The sequence below is a fragment of the Somniosus microcephalus genome, chromosome 4, assembly GCF_052327205.1.
Source record: "Somniosus microcephalus isolate GS21.2 chromosome 4, FLI_Smic_1.0, whole genome shotgun sequence".
Taxonomy (NCBI): Eukaryota; Metazoa; Chordata; class Chondrichthyes; order Squaliformes; family Somniosidae; genus Somniosus; species Somniosus microcephalus.
In genome coordinates this window covers 49683598-49703904 of record NC_140990.1, presented here as the reverse complement: position 1 = coordinate 49703904, position 20307 = coordinate 49683598, and the positions used below count along the sequence as shown (strand labels likewise).

At 48.9% G+C, this 20307-nt stretch overlaps 1 protein-coding gene across 1 annotated transcript in view; it reads right to left on the bottom strand.

The window, feature by feature from the left end:
* Positions 1 to 20307, bottom strand: part of LOC147118825 (uncharacterized) — a 165548-nt gene that overhangs the window by 91762 nt on the left and 53479 nt on the right. The window lies entirely within an intron of this gene.

Here is a 20307-nt window from a genome sequence, read left to right as displayed (position 1 = left end):
TCCTAGATACTCCTCAAAAAACTCTAATAAATTTATTAAACACAATTTTCCATGTTGACTCTGCCTAATCATGTTATGATTTTCGAAGTGCCCTGATACCACTTCCTTAATAATGCATTTCAGCATTTTCCCAACAACTGATGTCAGGGTAACTGGTCTGCAGTTCCCTGTTTTCTCTCTCCCGCCTTTCTGGAATAGCGGTGTTGCATTTGCTACCTTCCAATCCACTGTGACTGTTCTAGAACCTAGGGAATTTTGGAAGATCACAACCAATGCATCCACTATCTCTGCAGCCACCGTTTTTAGAATCCTAGGATGTAGGCCGTCAGGTCCAGGAGATTTATCGCCTTTTAGTCCCATTAGTTTCTCAAGTACTTTTTCCTCTACTGATTATTCTTCGGTTACTCTCATGGACAAGTCCCAGCTCCCCATACATTCCAGAGTGCCTCTCCTAGCCCTGGTATCCAGGGAAGGTATCGGTAACACGCCCGGGATCACTGAACACAAAACCCAGTCTGTTAATCACTTACAGCTACTGGACTTAGCGTGGGTCCCACAGTATCTCTCTCACATTCAATGTGTGAATAGAGAATCACACCTGCAAACCTGGTTTAAATTTAAAGTCACTCAGCAAATGTATTTAACAAAAGCCTGTAGGCCGATGAGACTCTGTTAAGGTGCCATGTGCTGCTGGACCGCTCTGCACTTTGCCTGTAATGGAAAATAACTGAAGATTTGTCCCAGTGTAACCTTTGCTGTCATGAAATGAGTGTGTCTTTTAATGAGCCTCACGTCCTTGCTCATGTCGGCTGTAATTGTGTAGAAAGGGGATGTGTAAAGAGATGGTCTGTGTATGGAGATGTGAAAGAAGGAAACGGTGTGTGTGTGTGATAGTGACACAGCCTTGTGGTCACAGTCAGAACAATGATAGATATCCTTGATATCTTGAGACGCTACAGATGCATTCGCACCCGTACGACCAGATTTAGGAACAGCTTCTTTCCCAGGGCTGTCATCCTACTGAACTCCGCAAATAAACTCTAAAGCCTGCACATCTGCCAATGCACTTTATTATGGTTATGTTTATGTTAATGTATTACAAGCCAAATGTATGTTGAATGTTTAAATGTCTTAATGTAAATGTACACTCTCGGGAGCCGCAAGCCTACATTTCGTTGTACTGCACTTGTGCACTAACAATGACAATAAAAGTTGATTATGATTATGATTATGGTTATGGTTTGGGCAGGGCCAGGTCAATAATGTAGTAAACAAGTTAAATATAAATATCGCCAGTGTAGTCGCAGCTTGTTAGAACAGACCTGGGGAGAAGAGAGCTCTGAATCCACTGTATTATCTCTGTTTTCCGGATGGGTAACTATACTCTCTCTGTATTTTTGCAGTGCTGTTAATAAAGTCAGTAAAAGACAATCTGTTGTGAGCTTGATTATCTGGTGTCTGAAACCACAAGACTCAATTTTTAAAGTCAACAGGATGAACAAGTAAACACATCACTGCCCAATACTCCAGCTTTATATTCACCAGAGAAAGTCTGTTATCACACTCCTCGAGTGGACAGAATAAAGAAAGTTCCCAACTCGAAGAACCTCTAGAATCATTTGTAAATCTCTTTCAAAACCTGACAGGATCCAAATGTCAGTTTGTTTTCCATTGAAGTCAGTAAAAGTAGGAATGAAAGAGGAGTTGGGGTCAGTGGGGTTGAAGAGTAGGGGTGAAAGGAGTTGGGGTGAGGTGGGTTGGAGAGTAGGGGGAAAGAGGAGTTGGGGTGAGGGGTTGGAGAGTAGGGGTGAAAGAGGAGTTGGGGTGAGGGGTTGGAGAGTAGGGGTGAAAGAGGAGTTGGGGTGAGGGGTGTTGGAGAGTTGGGGTGAGGGGAGTTGGGGTGAGGGGAGTTGGAAAGTAGGGGTGAAAGAGGATTTGGGGTGAGGGGTTGGAGAGTTGGGGTGAGTGGAGTTGGAGAGTAGGGATGAAGGAGGAGTTGAGGTGAGGGGGGTTTGGAGAGTAGGGGTGAAAGAGGATTTGGGGTAAGGGGGATGGAGAGTAGGGGTGAGGGGAATTGGGGTGAGGGGAGTTGGAAAGTAGGAGTGAAAGAGGAGTTGGGGTGGGGGATTTGGAGAGTTGGGGTGAGGGGAGATGGAGAGTAGGGGTGAAAGAGGAGTTGGGGAGAGGGGGGTTGGAGAGTAGGGGTGAAAAGGAGTTGGGGTGAGGCAGAGTTGGAGAGTAGGGGTGAAAGAGGAGTTGGGGTGAGGAGGGTTGGAGAGTAGGGGTGAAAGAGGAGTTGGGGTGAGGCGGAGTTGGAGAGTAGGGATGAAGGAGGAGTTGGGGTGAGGGGATTGGAGAGTAGGGATGAAGGAGGAGTTGGGGTGAGGGGGGTTGGAGAGTAGGGGTGAAAGAGGAGTTGGTGTGAGGGGGGGTTGAAGAGTAGGGGTGAAAGAGGAGTTGGGGTGAAGGTGTTTGGAGAGTAGGGGTGAAAGAGGAGTTGGGGTGAAGGTGCTGGAGAGTAGGGGTGAAAGAGGAGTTGGGGTGAGGGGGGTTGGAAAGTAGGTGTGAAAGAGGAGTTGGGGTGAGGGGGTTGGAGAGTGGGGTGAAAGAGGAGTTGGGGTGAGGGGGGTTGGAAAGTAGGGGTGAAAGAGGAGTTGGGGTGAGGGGGGTTGGAGAGTAGGGGTGAAAGAGGAGTTGGGGTGAGGGGGGTTGGAAAGTAGGGGTGAAAAGGAGTTGGGGTGAGGCGGAGTTGGCGAGAAGGGAAGAAGGGGGAGTTGGGGTGAGGGGGGCTGGAGAGAAGGGGTGAAAGACGAGTTGGGGTGAGGGGGGTGGAGAGTAGGGGTGAAAGAGGAGTTGGGGTGAGGGGGGTTGGAGTGTAGGGGTGAAAGAGGAGTTGGGGTGAGAGGGGTTGCAGAGTAGGGGTGAAAGAGGAGTTGGGGTGAGGGGGGTTGGAGAGTAGGGGTGAAAGAGGAGTTGGGGTGAGGGGGGTTGGAGAGTAGGGGTGAAAGAGGAGTTGGGGTGAGGGGGTTGGAGAGTAGGGGTGAAAGAGGAGTTGGGGTGAGGGGGGTTGGAGAGTAGGGGTGAAAGAGGAGTTGCGGTGAGGGGGTTGCAGAGTAGGGGTGAAAGAGGAGTTGGGGTGAGGGGGGTTGGAGAGTAGGGGTGAAAGGAGTTGGGGTGAGGGGTGTTGGAGAGTAGGGGTGAACGTGGAGCTGGGGTGAGGGGGCTTGGAGAGTAGGGGTGAAAGAGGAGTTGGGGTGAGGGGTTGGAGAGTAAGGGTGAAAGAGGAGTTGGGGTGAGGGGGTAGGAGAGTAGGGGTGAAAGAGGAGCTGGGGAGAGGGGTTGGAGAGTAGGGGTGAAAGAGGAGTTGGGGTGAGGGAGTTGGAGAGGAGGAGTGAAAGAGGAGTTGGGATGAGGGGGGTTGGAGAGTAGGGGTGAAAGAGGAGTTGGGGTGAGGGAGTTGGAGAGGAGGAGTGAAAGAGGAGTTGGGGTGAGGGGGTTTGGAGAGTAGGGGTGAAAGAGGAGTTGGGGTGAGGGGGCTTGGAGAGTAGGGGTGAAAGAGGAGTTGGGGTGAGGGGTTGGAGAGTAGGCGTGAAAGAGGAGTTGGGGTGAGGAGGGTTGGAGAGTAGGGGTGAAAGAGGAGTTGGGGTGAGGGGGGTTGGAGAGTAGGGGTGAAAGAGGAGTTGGAGTGAGGGGGGTTGGAGAGTAGGGGTGAAAGAGGAGTTGGGGTGAGGGGGGTTGGAGAGTAGGGGTGAAAGAGGAGTTGGGGTGAGGAGGGTTGGAGAGTAGGGGTGAAAGAGGAGTTGGGGTGAGGAGGGTTTGGAGAGTAGGGGTGAAAGAGGAGTTGGGGTGAGGGGGGTTGGAGAGTAGGGGTGAAAGAGGAGTTGGAGTGAGGGGGGTTGGAGAGTAGGGGTGAAAGAGGAGTTGGAGTGAGGGGGGTTGGAGAGTAGGGGTGAAAGAGGAGTTGGGGTGAGGGGGGTTGGAGAGTAGGGGTGAAAGAGGAGTTGGGGTGAGGGGGGTTGGAGAGTAGGGGTGAAAGAGGAGTTGGAGTGAGGGGGGTTGGAGAGTAGGGGTGAAAGAGGAGTTGGGGTGAGGAGGGTTGGAGAGTAGGGGTGAGAGACGATTTGGGGTGAGGGGGGCTGGAGAGTAGGGATGAAGGAGGAGTTAGTGTGAGCACTAAGCCCCGCTAGCCTTTCTATGTCCTGTTGCAGTCAATTGATACCATCACCAATGTTTGCAACAGCCCCAAGTTTGGTGTCATCGGCAAATTTAGAAATTCTACTTTGTATTCCAATATCCAGGTCATTTATATATATATCAAAACAGCAGTGGCCCCAGCACTGACCCTTGGAGAACACCACTGTCTACCATTCTCCAGTCTGAAAAACAGCCATTTACCACAACTCGCTGTTTTCTGTCCTTAAGCCAATTCCTTAGACAAGCTGTTACTGACCCACCTATTCCATGAGCCTCAATTTTGTTAACCAGCCTTCTATGTGGTACTTTGTCAAATGCCTTCTGAAAATCCATGTACACAACATCCATTGCATTCCTTTTGTTAGATCCGTGTATCTTAATGTTGTGTCCTTCAATAATCAGACAACAGACTGCAGGGAACGATTCAACAGGTGTTTACTGAATGAGGGTTACTCTTGAACTAACTGTACAGATCGCTACTCATGGTTTATATACAGGTGTGGTCACTGCCCGTACTACAGTATACAGGAGCTGTAAAAAGTAGTTCTCTCCCTTAAGGTATATATACATTACATACATTACAATTCCTCCCCTTTTAGATTAACAGTACCATAATACTCATTTAACAATTAACATTTTTAATATACAATGTTATATGAAAATAGTCCCTTCATATATTCAGTCTCTGGGGAGGCTTCCTGATTCTTTCTGGATAACGCCTTTCCCGAGTGTCTCGCTCTTGGTGCGGAGGCGATTCTAGCACCCTGTCGTCAGTTGATTCATCAGCTTCCGATGCTATTGTTTCTGAGGTAGATGCGACCTGTATGTCGGGTTCCTCACCAGGTACGTATGGCCGAGACATGGGGTTGACTCGTTCCTGTGACTCTAGGATCTGGTCAGCGTGGCGTCTCACAATGTTCTCCCCAACATCCACTGTGTACATTAGTGGCCCCTGCCGTGTGCATATCGTTCCTGGTTGCCATTTCTCTGTTCGGTTGTCGCGGGCCAAGACTGGTTGCCCAACATTGAAGCTCCTTGTCGGCTTCTCATTGATGTGCTGGAATTGCTTACTCTCAACATCTCTTCGTACATTTGGTCTGAGCAAATCCAGACGAGATCTCAACCTTCGGTTAAAGAACATCATGGCCGGGGCCTGGTTGGTGACTGCATGTGTCGCATTTCTGTAGGCGAACAGGAAATTGTCCACCTTATGCTGCAGTGGAATGTCGTCATCGCACATGGCCTTTACTGCTTTTTTAAAGGTTTGTACGAAGCTCTCAGCCAATCCATTTGTGGCTGGATGATACGGGGCGGATGTGTAATGCCTTACCCCATTCTTTTTCATAAATCTTCGAAACTCTTCGGACACAAACTGTGGTCCGTTATCAGAGCAAATCTGCTCTGGCAAGCCGGTCCTGGCAAAAATGGTCCGTAGGACTGCAATAGTTTTCTCCGTGGTGGTGGAGGACATTTTGATCACCTCAGGCCATTTCGAGTGCGCATCCACGGCTATTAAAAACATTGAGTCCATGAATGGACCAGCAAAATCAATATGCACCCGTTGCCATGGAGATGAGGGCCTCTCCCATGGGTGTAGAGGGGCATGTGGTGGTGCATTTTGGACCTTCTGGCATCCTGAGCAGCTCTTTGTCAGGTCCTCGATTTGCTGATCGATCCCCGGCCACCACACATAAGCCCTAGCAAGGCTTTTCATTTTCACCCCTCCCAGATGACCTTCATGAAGCTCATTGAGCACTCTCTCCCTTAACTTGGGTGGAATTACCACTCAGGATCCACACATCAAGGTCCCCTGGCATACTGCCAGCTGTTCTCTTCTGGATGAGAATGCTGGCAACAGTGAGTCGCCATGTGCTGGCCATCCCTTCACCGTCAAATCATATACCCGAGACAGTGTCGGGTCATTTCGGGTCTCCTTCTCTATACCAGCGTTAGTTACCGGCAAGCATTCAATTATAGTCGAATGAAATATTTTGACAGGATCCACTGCTGGTGCTTCCTCCGCAGTAGGCAGTGGCAGGCGTGATAGCCCATCAGCGTTTCCATGCTGTTTCGTGCCCTTATACTCGATTTCATATTGGTGCGCCCCTAGAAAAAGGGACCATCTTTGTAGCCGTTGCGCAGTCATCACCGGAACGCCCTTCTTTGGATTAAAGATGGAGACAAGTGGTTGGTGGTCAGTCAGCAAGGTGAACTTCTGCCCGTGCAGATAGTGATTGAACTTTTTCACTCCCCACACTAGGCTGAGGGCCTCCCTGTCAATTTGGGTGTAATTACGCTCGGCTGAGGTTAGTGATCGTGACGCAAAGGCTATTGGCCTCTCTGAGCCGTCTGAGAATTTGTGTGACAGCACCGCTCCAATACCGTAGGGTGATGCATCACATGCCAACCGAATTGGTAATGCCGGGTTGTAATGGGCCAATACCTCTTTCGATGTGATTAGTGTTTTGCTCTTCTGGAAAGCTCGTCTACATTTGTCACTCCACTTCCATGGCACCCCAGTTTGCAGTAGGGTGTTCAGTGGGTGTAGTATTGTAGACAAATTTGGCAAGAACTTATGGTAGTAGTTTACCAGCCCGAGGAACAACCTCAGTTGTGACGCATTTTCCAGTGCTGGAGCCTTGACTACTGCCTCAATCTTCTCTGGGGACTTATGTAACCCCTCTTTATCGATAACGTGACCACAATACGAGATCTGTTTTCTAAAAAACTCGCATTTGGGGTGGTTAGCTCGGAGCCCATATTCCTGCAATCTAGTGAGCACCTGCTCCAGGTTGGCAAGGTGATCACTGTCATTTTCGCCCGTGACCAGGATGTCGTCCAAATAACACTGGGTCCCTGGGATCCCTTGCAGGACTTGTTCCATTGCCCTCTGCCAAATAGCCGGAGCTGATGCTACCCCGAATACCAGCCGGTTGTATTGGTAGAGACCTTTATGGGTGTTGATTGTGAGGTATTTTTTTGATGCTTCTTCTACCTCCATTTGCAGATACGCCTGGGCCAGATCAATCTTAGTGAAGCATTTCCCTCCAGATAGCGAGGCGAAAATATCTTTAATCCGCGGAAGTGGATATTGTACGGTGTGAAGGACCGGGTTCACTGTTACCTTAAAGGCCCCACAGATGCGAACCTTCCTTGGTTCCCCAGGCGTGCTGCTCAACGACTTTTTCATCACAGGGATGATGGGTGTAGCCCACTCGCTCCAGTCTACCTTGGATGGTACATCTGAATGTTCCAGACTCTCCAGCTCTGCTTCGACGGCTGGGCGGATCGCATAAGGTACCGGTCTGGCCTTAAAAAAATTTGGGGCTTGCGTTTTCTTCAATTTTAATCATCGCTGTCATGCCTTTTAGTGTTCCGAGTCCTTGCTGGAACACTTCTTTCGCGTCAGTTAGGATCTTTGACAGTCGCCCAGGTGTGACGTCGTCATCCTTTTTGTCAGCCACAGTCAGTGCCTGTATGGAATGCCAATCTAGCTGTATCTTCCGGATCCATTCACGTCCTAGTAGTGGTGGTCCTCCATCTGGCAATACATATAGGTCCATTTTTGGTGCTTCCTTGCCGTTATATATAACGTTCACCCTTATTTTTCCTTTGGGGTAGACTTTTTGCCCCGTGTACATCTTCAAGACAATCTTTGTATCTCTCAAGGCTATATGTGAGAATAGCCGCTTGTAGTCCCTTCAGTTTATGACTGTTAGGGCTGATCCTGTGTCCAATTCCGTTTTCACTTGGACTGCTGCTATCTTGAGCGTGACCCAGATAGTTTGGTGATCCTCCATTTTGATCACATTATGTAGTTTCAAACAACCCAGCTCCTTGCTTCCGGAGTCTGTATCACTCTTCTGTTCATCTGAACTACTCGCCGTCACCTTATGTACCTTCTTGTACTTCTCCTGTGGAGATTTCTTGCTGCTGGTTTTCTTTCCCGACCTGCAGACTCTTGCTATGTGTCCTACTTTTCCACACTGTCTGCACACTTTGTCCTTGAACCAGCAATCATTATGGTCGTGTGTTGTTCTGCCGCAGCGATAGCACTTCTCTGTTCCGTATGACATTTGATTTGTGCCATATTCTTGCGGTCTCCGTTGTATCTCTGCAGCGCCCCGTGCTGCTGCTTCGTGTGATACTGCAATGCTGAAAGCCTTGTCCAGCGTAAGATCCTTTTCTGATAGAAGCCGTTTCTGGGTTCCTTCGCTTTGTAGCCCACACACAAACTTGTCCCTTAAAGTATCTGCTAGTCCCGTTCCAAACTGGCAGTGTTTCAATAGCTTGCACAGTTCCGTTAAATACTCAGCATTACTTTCATCTTTATGCTGGTTTCTTTTGTGAAACTTAAATCTTTCTGCTATCAGCAGTGGTGTGGGGTTTAAGTGGTCCTGTAGGATTGACATTATGTTTTCAAAATCCTTTTCTACTGGCTTCTCTGGGGTTACTAGGTTTCGTAGTAAGCCATACATTTTTGCACCCATTGAATTCAACAATACCAGCGCTTTCTTGTCATCTGGCACTTCATTCACCTTGCAGTATACTTCTATGCGTTCGACATATGTTGTCCAATCTTTGACTTCATTGTCGAACGCTGTGATACTGCCACTCTTCGGCATTTTTGGGTGTGGTTAGACTGGCTTAAAATGGCGTCTCCCGCGCTTTCCTTTCTTCCCCGCTGCGGCTTAAAATGGCATCTCCCACGCTGCTGCCAACGCCGCTCTTGGCGGTCCTCGTGGCAAATGGCGACACCCTGTGGGTTTCGTGCGCTGCTCCTGCGCTGCTGCCAACGCCGCTCTCTGCATTCCTTGTGGCAATGGCAGCGCCTCGCGTTTTCCTGCATGCCTCTCTCCCCCGTCGATGCTGCTCGGCCCTTGAACACCGGCTGCGCTCTGCTCTCTCTCGTCTCTCTCCCCCATTGACGCCGCTCGGTCCTGAACACTGGCTGCACCCTGTGCACTCTGCCCTCTCTCTCTCCCCCATCGACGCTGCTCGGCCTTTTTCTGTGCCGCTTGGTCGGGCTCTAGCCCGCAGCTGTCCGGGAAGGGTCTGCGCAGTACCTGTTGCCAGCCCATTTCGCTGGACCACCGTGACTGGAAAGCCAAGCCTGGCTCTCGACAGCCTCCCCTGCGATGCTTAAATCTCCGCTGGATGACTGGGCGGTTGCCCGTGGTCGACGCCCGTGCTTCTGGACTCGACCTTCTTCCACTGTTCTCCAGGAGCGAATCCCTGGGAGGTGATGAAGAGTTGCAGGTAGGTTCGAATCCCATCCTCGTCGCCAATGTTAGATCCGTGTATCTTAATGTTGTGTCCTTCAATAATCAGACAACAGACTGCAGGGAACGATTCAACAGGTGTTTACTGAATGTGGGTTACTCTAGTACCCTTCGTCGTCCAGTACTTCCCCGGAGAAGAGAAACTACGCCATGTTCTTCGCAGCCTTCAACTTGTCATCGATGACGATGAACACCTTGCTAAGGCCATCCCCACTGTTGTGTATGTACCTTTAAGAGAATAGCTGGTCTCAGATTGCAATACCGGCAGTGACCACCCCTGTATAAAAGGCGCTAGAGAGCCTCTGTTGGTTAGTTTCGTTTATGCCTTTCACCAGTAAAGACTTGTTTGTTTCTCTCCTGCTAGTCCGTGTCTCAATCATTCACGGACTTAACACTGGCGACGAGGTAGAAAGAACTTACCTGCAACTCAGCAGCAGCTCCGACGACGTTGAAGGTCAGAAGAAGAAGAAGAAAAAAGAGTCCATTGAAACTCGAGGAACGGGCGTCGACCGTCAATCATCGGGTTCAAGGCTTTGCAGGAGCGACTTTCCAGAGCCAGGCTGGGTTCCTCGGTCCGTGGTTTCCCAGCTAATCGGGCTGGTGGCAGGTAGTGCTCTGATCCTTCCTGGGCTGCAACGGGGCCGGGCAGCGAGTCGGGAAGCAAGGAGAGAGAGAGAGAGAGGGTGGAGCATACAGGGCACGGCCGGTGTTTCGAAGCTGGGCAGCGTTCGGACCTCAGAAGAGGGAGGGAAGTGTTCCAGAGGGTCGGCTCCACGACGGGAAAATAATAAAAGAAAAATAATACGCGCAAGAAACCGTGGAAAGCAGCGCTAACAACAGCGGGGAAGAAGGAAAAGCGCGGGAGGCACCATTTTGTTAAATCAGAGAAGAAGGCAAAGCGCGGGAGGCGCCATTTTAGATTTGCAAGATGCTGAAGACTGGCTGTATCACTGCTTTTGATAATACATTAGAGGACTGGACCACGTATGTGGAAAGAGTCGAGGTATATTTCGAGGCAAATGAAATAGCGGAGGGGAAAAAGGCATCAATATTGCTAAACGTAATGGGCGTTAGAACGTACGGCCTATTGCGGGATCTGATTACTCCAGCCAAACTGAAGGCGAAGAGTTTTAACGAAATTGTTGCTGTTCTACAGGAGCACTTAAACCCTGCACCGCTGTTGATAGCAGAAAGATTTAAATTCCACAGGAGAACTCAACACAAAGATGAAAGCAATGCTGAGTATCTTACGGAACTACGCAAGCTATCAAAGCACTGCCAGTTCGGAGCAGGACTGGCAGATACCCTACGGGACAAATTTGTCTGTGGACTCCTGAGTGAAGGAACACAGAAGTTACTCGCAGAAAAAGAGCTGACGCTAGATAAGGCTTTCAGTGTGGCAGTATCGTATGAAGCAGCAGCCAGGGGAGCTGCAGAAATTCAACAAAAACCACAGGAATACAGCACCCACGAAATGACACGGGGATTTGCAAAATGTTATCGCTGCAGCAGAACTAACCATGACCAGAAGGACTGCTGGTCCAAAGACAAAATATGCAGACAATGCGGGAAGATTGGACACATTGCACGAGTTTGTAGGTCTGGGAAGAAGACCAGCAACAACAAAAAGGCTACTAAGGAACCGTACAAGAAAGTACAAAAGATGACGGACAGTAGTTCCGAAGACCAGATGAGCGATAGTGAATCCGAGAACAGGAGATTAAGCTGTCTCAAACTTTACAATGTAATCGCAAAAGAGGATCACCGAACCATTTGGGTCACCCTCACGATAGCAGGGTCCCAAGTTAAAATGGAATTGGATACAGGATCAGCGCTAACCGTCATGAATCGACGAGACTATGAGCGGCTATTTTCACACATACCCTTGAGAGAGACATCCATCGTCTTGACGACGTATTCGGGGCAAAAAGTATACCCCAGAGGAAAAATAAGGGTGCCTGTCGAATACAATGGCAAGAAAATACGGAAATTGTATCTCTACATACTGCCAAATGGTGGACCACCGTTATTGGGACGGGAATGGATCAGGAAGATAACCTTAGATTGGCATTCCATTCATGCAATGACGGTGGACGGTAAAAAAGATGAAGACGTCACTCCTGGACAATTGTCAACAATCTTAGCTAACGCCAAAGAGGTATTTCAACAAGAACTGGGCACGCTTAAAGGCGTAACCGCCTCGTTAAAAATAGAAGAGAATGCAGTTCCCAAGTTTTTCAAAGCGAGACCGGTACCATATGCAATTCGTCCAGCCGTCGAGGCAGAACTGGAGAATCTGGAGAAGGCGGGCGTGTTGTCTAAGGTTGACTGGAGCGAGTGGGCGACACCCATCGTTCCTGTCATGAAAAAAACGTTAAGCAATAAGTCCAGAGAGCCAAGGAAGATTCGCATCTGTGGGGATTTCAAGGTGACAGTGAACCCTATCCTTCAAACAGTACAATATCCTCTTCCAAGGATAGAAGACATCTTCGCCTCACTGTCTGGAGGGAAGCGTTTTACAAAAATTGACCTAGCACAAGCATATTTGCAGATGGAGGTTGAAGAGTCCTCTAGGAAGTATCTCACGATAAACACTCACAAAGGTCTTTACCAATATCATCGATTGGTATTCGGAGCAGCATCGGCTCCGGCGATATGGCAAAGAGCGATGGAACAAGTCCTGCAAAGGATTCCGGGGACTCAGTGTTACTTGGACGACATCCTTGTAACAGGTGAAGATGACAGTGAACACCTTAACAACCTAGAACAGGTGCTCACTAGACTACGGGAACATGGGCTGCGAGCCAACCGCCCCAAGTACAAATTTTTTAAGAAACAGTTATCGTATTGTGGCCACGTGATTGATGAAGAGGGGTTACATAAGTCCCCTGACAAAATTGAAGCGGTTGTTAAGGCCCCAGCGCCTGAAAATGTGTCGCAACTGAGGTCATTCCTCGGGTTGGTGAATTACTATCATAAGTTTTTGCCGAATTTGTCGACAATTCTGCATCCACTGAACGCCCTGCTACGAACGGGGGTAGCATGGAAATGGAGCGATGATTGTAAACATGCTTTTCAGAAGAGTAAGGACTTAATCACTTCGAAGGAAGCATTGGCTCACTACAACCCAGCACTGCCAATCAGGCTGGCGTGTGATGCGTCTCCCTACGGCATTGGGGCGGTACTGTCACATAAATTCCTTAATGGTTTGGAGAGGCCGATAGCTTTTGCGTCACGCTCGTTAACTTCTGCCGAGCGTAACTACGCCCAGATTGACAGAGAGGCCCTCAGCCTAGTGTGGGGGGTGAAGAAGTTCAATCACTATCTGCACGGTCAAAAATTTACTCTACTAACCGATCATCAACCTCTTGTCTCCATTTTCAACCCTCAGAAGGGCGTACCGATAATGACAGCACAACGGCTGCAGAGATGGTCCCTTTTCCTAGGGGCACACCAATATGACATCGAGTACAGGGGAACTAAACAGCATGGAAATGCTGATGGATTGTCACGTCTACCGTTGCCGACGGTGGAAGAAGAAGACCTTGCAGTGGGTCCAATGGAGTTATTCCACTCGACCATAGTCGAATGTCTCCCTGTGATGAATGCAAACATAGAAAAGGAAACACGGAATGACCCGACACTATCACGGGTCTATGATTTAACGGTGAAGGGATGGCCAGCACATGGTGAACCACTGCTGCCAGCATTTTCGTCAAGAAGAGAACAGCTGTCAGTGTGCAGAGGAACCTTGATGTGTGGATCCAGAGTAGTAATTCCACCTAAGTTGATGGATAGAGTGCTCAATGAGCTTCATGAGGGTCATCTGGGTGGGGTAAAAATGAAGAGCTTAGCCAGAGCGTTTGTGTGGTGGCCGGGAATCGATAGAGAAATCGAAGAGATGACCAAGAGCTGTGCAGGATGCCAGAAGGTCCAAAACGCCCCACCACAAGCTCCTCTGCATCCATGGGAGTGGCCCTCATCTCCATGGCAAAGGGTGCACATTGATTTTGCTGGTCCCTTCATGGACTCGATGTTTTTAATTGCGGTGGATGCACATTCAAAGTGGCCAGAGGTAATAAAAATGTCCTCAACCACCATGGAAAAAACTATCGCAGTTTTATGAACCATATTCGCCAGGAATGGGCTGCCTGAACAGATTTGCTCTGACAATGGACCACAGTTTGTGTCTGAAGAGTTCCGGAGGTTCTTAAAGAACAATGGTGTTAAGCATTACACATCTGCCCCATATCATTCAGCCACTAATGGATTGGCCGAGAGGTTTGTCCAAACATTCAAGAAGGCTATCAAGGCAATGTGTAATGAAGATATACCCCTACAACACAAGGTGGACAACACAAGGTGGACAACTTCTTGTTTGCCTACCGGAATGCGACACATGCGGTTACCAACCAAACTCCAGCCATGATGTTCTTCAATCGAAGACTACAATGCCGCTTGGATTTGGTTAAGCCAAACGTCCGAAGAGATGTGGAGAACAGGCAGTTTCAGAATATGAATGAAAGGCCGACCAGGAGTTTTAAATAGGTCAACCAGTTTTGGCCCGGGACTACCGCACTGAGAAATGGCAGCCAGGAACGATTTGTACACGACAAGGACCTCTCATGTATACCGTGGACGTTGGGGAGAGCATTGTAAGATGCCATGCTGACCAGATTCTAGAGTCACTGGAAAACGTCAACTCCACACCACGATCTGATACACCTGGTAATGAAATCGACGTTCCAATTGCAGCTACCGCAGAACCAGTAATATTGGAAGCAGATGAAACAAACAACGACATTGATTTCGACTCAACATTGCCAGAAGAACCTGATACTCCAAAGAGGCGTTATCCAGACAGAATCAGGAAGCCTCCTCAAAGACTGAACTTATAATTCTTTAAACTTAACCAATGTATCTAGCAACAGTAATTGTGATTGTAATTCGTTATCATTAGTGTTAAATGAATGTTATGTACTGTTTATCTAAAAGGGGAGGAATTGTTGTGTATGTACCTTTAAGAGAATAACTGGTCTCAGACTGCAATACCGGCAGTGACCACCCCTGTATAAAAGGCGCTAGAGAGCCTCTGTTGGTTAGTTTCGTTTATGCCTTTCACCAGTAAAGACTTGTTTGTTTCTCTCCTGCTAGTCCGTGTCTCAATCATTCACGGACTTAACACCCACGCCTCCACTACTCGCCTTCAAACAGCCGCCTAACCTCAAACAGACCATCATTCGCAGCAAATTACCCAGCTTTCAGGAGAACAGCGACCACGACACCACACAACCCTGCCACAGCAACCTCTGCAAGACATGCCAGATCATCAACACAGATACCATCATCACACGTGAGGACACCACCCACCAGGTACATGGTACATACTCATATGACTCGGCCAACGTTGTCTACCTCATACGTTGCAGGAAAGGATGCCCCGGAGCATGGTACATCGGCGAGACCATGCAGGCACTGCGACAACGGATGAACGGACACCGCGCAAGAATCGCCAGGCAGGAGTGTTCCCTCCCAGTCGGGGAACACTTCAGCAGTCAAGGATATTCAGCCTCCGATCTTCGGGTAAGCATTCTCCAAGGCGGCCTTCGAGACACACGACAACGCAAAATCATCGAGCAGAAACTGATAGCCAAGTTCCGCACCCATGAGGATGGCCTGAACCGGGATCTTGGGTTCATGTCACACTACATGTAACCCCACCTGACGTAGGGTCATCCAGGCTCGAGTCGTCGTTGGCTTGTTCTCTCTACACAGATGCGGCCGGACCTGCTGTGATTTCCAGCAAAAAAAATGTTTTTTGTCTTTTTTTTGTTTTTCACACAGACCTCAGCATCTGCAACATTTGACCCCTTGTGACCCCACCTCATTGCTCTTTGATGTAATGTTGCGGAGATAGTGGATGCATTGGTTGTGATCTTCCAAAATTCACTAAATTCTGGAAAGGTCCCAGCGGAATGGAAGGTAGTAAATGTAACCCCGCTATTCAAGAAAGGAGGGAGAGAAAACAGGGAATGACAGGCCAGTTAGCCTGACATCAGTCATCGGGAAAATGCTGGAATCCATTATTAAGGAAGTGATAACACGGTACTTAGAAAATCATATGATTAGGCAGAGTCAGCATGGTTTTATGAAAGGTAAATCATGTTTGACAAATTTATTGGAGTTTTTTGAGGATGTAACTAGCAGGGTAGATAAAGGGGAACCAGTGGATGTAGTATATTTGGATTTCTGCAAGGCATTTGATAAGGTGCTACATAAGAGGTTGTGAAGCAAGATGGGGTTGGAGGTAATGTATTGGCATGGATAGAGGATTGGCTAACAGACAGAAAAGAGAGTAGGAATAAATGGGTCATTTTCAAATTGGCAGTCTGTAACTAGTGGGGTGCTGCAAGGATCAGTGTTGGGGCCTCAACTATTTACAATCTATATTAATGACCTAGATGAAGGGACCAAGTGCAATGTGTCCAAGTTTGCTGCTGATACAAAGCTAGGTGGGACAGTAAGCTGTGAGGAGGACGCAAAGAGCCTGCAAAGGGATATGGACAGGTTAATTGAGTGGGCAAAAAGGTGGCACATTGAGTATAATGTGGGGAAATGTGAGGTTATTCACTTTGGTAGGATGAACAGAAAAATAGAATATTTTTTAAATGGTGGCAAACTATTAAATGTTGAGATTTAGGTGTCCTCGTACAAGAAACACAGAGTTAGCATGCGGGTACAGCAAGCAATTAGGAAGGCAAATGGCATGTTGGCCTTTATTGCTAGAGGGTTGGAGTATAAGAGTAAGGAAGTCTTGCTACAACTGTACAGGGCCTTGGTGAGACCACACCTGGAGTACTGTGCACAGTTTTGGCCTCCTTATCTAAGGAAGGATATACTTGCCTTGGAGGCGGTGCAACGAAGGTTCACTAGATTGATTCCTGGGATGAGAGGGCTGTCCTATGATGAGAGATTGTGTAGAATGGGCCGATACTCTCTGGAGTTTAGAAGAATGAGAGGTGATCTCATTAAAACATACAAGATTCTGAGGAGGATTGACAGGGTAGATGCTGAGAGGTTGTTTCCCCTGGCTGGAGAGTCTAGAACTTGGGGCCATAGTCTCAGGATAAGAGGTTCGGCCTTTTAAGACGGAGATCAGGAGAAATTTCTTCACACAGAGGGTTGTAAATCTTTGTAATCTCTGCCCCAAAGTGCTGTGGATGCTCAGTCGTTGAGTATATTCAAGACTGAGATAGTTCGATATTTGGACTCCAGAAGAATCAAGGGATGTGGATAGGGCAGGAAAGTGGAGATGAGGTAGAAGATCAGCCATGATCTTATTGAATGGTGGAGCAGGCTCGAGGGGCCGTGAGGCCCACTCCTGCTCCTGATTCTTATGTTATGTAAAACAGAAATCAGAGGGTTGGAGTTAAGGGAAGTTTGTTGCCATCTTTCCATCCATTCTGCTGCCTGGCCCTTGACTCCACATGGCCTGACCTTTGACTCCACATGGCCTGACCGTGGTCATCTTGTAGACCATACATATTACAAACACAGTGCCCCAGTGGTGGAGGGGGTGGATATCGAGTCCTGTGGCAGGGGCTCTGACGGATTTCTCCATCCCGTGTGTTTTGAGGCATCGCTAGTTGCATTTTTCACCTCTTTCCACCTTTTAAAAAAAAAAATCTTTTTGCCAGTTTATTAAAGCCATTAAAAACTTCCCAGATAAGTCACACAAAAAAATGAGGCCTTGTATGTTTCCGTCAGAATGACAGGCCTGAACTCGAGTTAGAAATCACAGTTAGAAAACATTTAGCAATTAAACCAGACTGGGCGGGGCCTGAGGTGTGAGTTAGGAATGGAAAAGTGGAGGCTAATGTCCTTTGCACCAGGGCTGAGGACCCGGGCACTCAGGTTTCTGTATAATTGATTTATTAATTTTGTTTAATGCCCAATATTGCAGGGCAGTGTCCTCGGCCCAACCATCTTCAGCTACTTCATCAATGATCTTCCCTCCATCATAAGGTCAGAAGTGGGGATGTTCGCTGATGACTGCACAGTGTTCAGTTCCATTCGCAACTCCTCAGATAATGAAGCAGTCCATGCCCGCATGCAGCAAGACCTGGATGACATTCAGCTATGAAGAGAGACTGGGCAGATTGGGTTTGTTTTCCTTGGAGCTGAGGAGGCTGAGGGGGGACATGATTGAGGTGTACAAAATTATGAGGGGCATAGATAGGATGGATGCTGAGGAGCTTTTTCCCTTAGTAGAGGGGTCAATAACTAGGGGGCATAGATTCAAGGTAAAGGGCGGGAGGTTTAGAGGGGATTTGAGAAAGAACTTTTTCACCCAGAGGGTGGTTGGAGTCTGGAACTCACTGCCTGAAAGGGTTGTGGAGGCAGAAACCCTCACAACATTTAAGAAGCATTTGGATGTGCACTTGAAATGCCATAGCATACAAGGCTACGAGCCAAATGCTGGAATATGGGATTAGATTAGACAGGGCTTGATGGCCGGCGCGGACACGATGGGCCGAAGGGCCTCTATCCGTGCTGTATTACTCTATGACATTCAGGCTTGGGCTGATAAGTGGCAGGTAACATTCACGCCACACAAGTGCCAGGCAATGACTATCTCCAACAAGCGAGAGTCTAACCACTGCCCCTTGACATTCAACGGCATTACCATCCCCGAATCCCCACCATCAACATCCTGGGGGTCACCATTGACCAGAAACTTATCTGGACCAGCCACATAAATACTCTGGCTACAGGAGCAGGTCCAAGGCTGGGTATTCTGTGATGAGTGTCTCACCTCCTGACTCCCCCAAGCCTTTCCACCATCTACAAGGCACAAGTAAGGAGTGTGATGGAATACTCTCCACTTGCCTGGATGAGTGCAGCTCCAACAACACTCAAGAAGTTCGACATCATCCAAGACAAAGCAGCCCGCTTGATTGGCACCCCATCCACCACCTTAAACATTCACTCCCTCCACCACCGGCGTACAGTGGCTGCAGTGTGTACCATCTACAAGATGCACTGCGACAACTCGCCAAGGCTTCTTCGGCAGCAACTCCCAAACCCGCGACCTCTACCACCTGAAGGACAAAGGCAGCAGGCGCATGGGAACACCACCACCTCCAGGTTCCCCTCCAAGTCACACACCATCCTGAGTTGGAAATATATCGCCGTTCCTTCATCGTCGCTGGGTCAAAATCCTGGAACTCCCTCCCTAACAGCACTGTGGGAGCACCTTCACCACATGGACTGCTGCGGTCCAAGGCGGCGGCTCACCACCACCTTCTCAAGGGCAATTAGGGATGGGTAATAAATGCTGGCCTTGCCAGCGACGCCCACATCCCAGGTACGAATCTAAAAGAAAATCTCAACCGGCCTGGCGGGTCATCTTGCCGTCTGGTGGAGGCGAGGTTCCCCAATGGAGGGCTCTCTACGCGGGGGTCCTTCCCTGCACCATTGGGGATCTGGAGTGGGGACTGTTGCAAGGAGCTGTCGTGTGCAACAGTTTTTAAGCTCCTTTCTGGACTCCAAGGCCAGATGTGATGTTTGCAGCCTAGTGGAGTCCATGGGCTGTGTATATATTCAGTGTGAGAGGTTACAGCCCCTGTATAGTTACCTGAAGGGGCTGCTCCTCAACTGTTGGTTACACTTTAGCCCCACGCTCCTAATCTTTGCCCGCCCAGTGCAGAGGGGAGTGGGTAAGTGGGAGGATCTTCTCTTGGGCCTGGCGAAAACAGCAATTTGTAGGCCCAGGATGGACGGGGCCCATGGGGGGTCACTCTGGCTGCCTGCCTCTCTCCCGTGGTCTTGTCCCTGCCCGGATGGCCCTGGAGAGGGAGCAGGCGGTGTCCACCGGTTCACTTGATACCTTCCTCGAGCGGTGGGCACCTCAGGTTAAAGGGGCGATAATCGATCCTCACAATCACATTATGATGTAATTATTATTTGTGAGTGTCGCTGTATTGTACACAGTTATTATTCATAGAATAGATTCATAGAAACTTACAGCACAGAAGGAGGCCATTCGGCCCGTCGTGCCTGTGCCGGCTCTTTGAAAGAGTCGTCGTGTTTAGTCCCACATCCTCACTTTTTGTCCGTAACCCTGTCAGTTGCTCAAGTTCCCGTCCAACTCTGCTTTACAATTATTAACGGAATCAGCTTCCACCATCTTTTCAGGTCGAGCGTTCCAGATCCCCACAACTCACTGAGTGGAAACATTTCTCCTCATCTCTCCTCTAGATCTTCTGACAATATTTTTGAATCTTTGACCTCTAGTTATTGACCCACTCACCAGAGGGAATGTTTCTTTCCCTATTTATTCTATCAAAATCTCTCACCATCTTGAAAACCTCTATTAAGTCACCTCTGAACATTCTCTGTTCCAAGGTGGACAGTCCGAACTTTTCCAACCTCTCCTCAGAACTGAAGTCCCTCATCCCGGGTAACATCCTGGTAAACCTCCTCTGGGCCCTTTCTAAGGCCTTTACACCTTTCCTCCAGTGTGGGGCCCAGAATTGTCCACAACACTCCAGCTGAGGCCCATCAATGACAACCCGATCCTCGTGCGCCGGCTCATCACCGGACTGTGCTTTGAGCATGTGCAGTGTGAGTGGTGGAGACGGACTGAGGCGTGTGTCCTCCTTGGAGAGGAACCAGGTAAAGAGGGCGAGTGTCCTCCTTGGAGGGGAACCAGGTAAAGAGGGCGAGTGACCTCCTTGGAGGGGAACCAGGTAAAGAGGGCGAGTGTCCTCCTTGGAGAGGAACCAGGTAAAGAGGGCAAGTGTCCTCCTTGGAGGGGAACCAGGCAAAG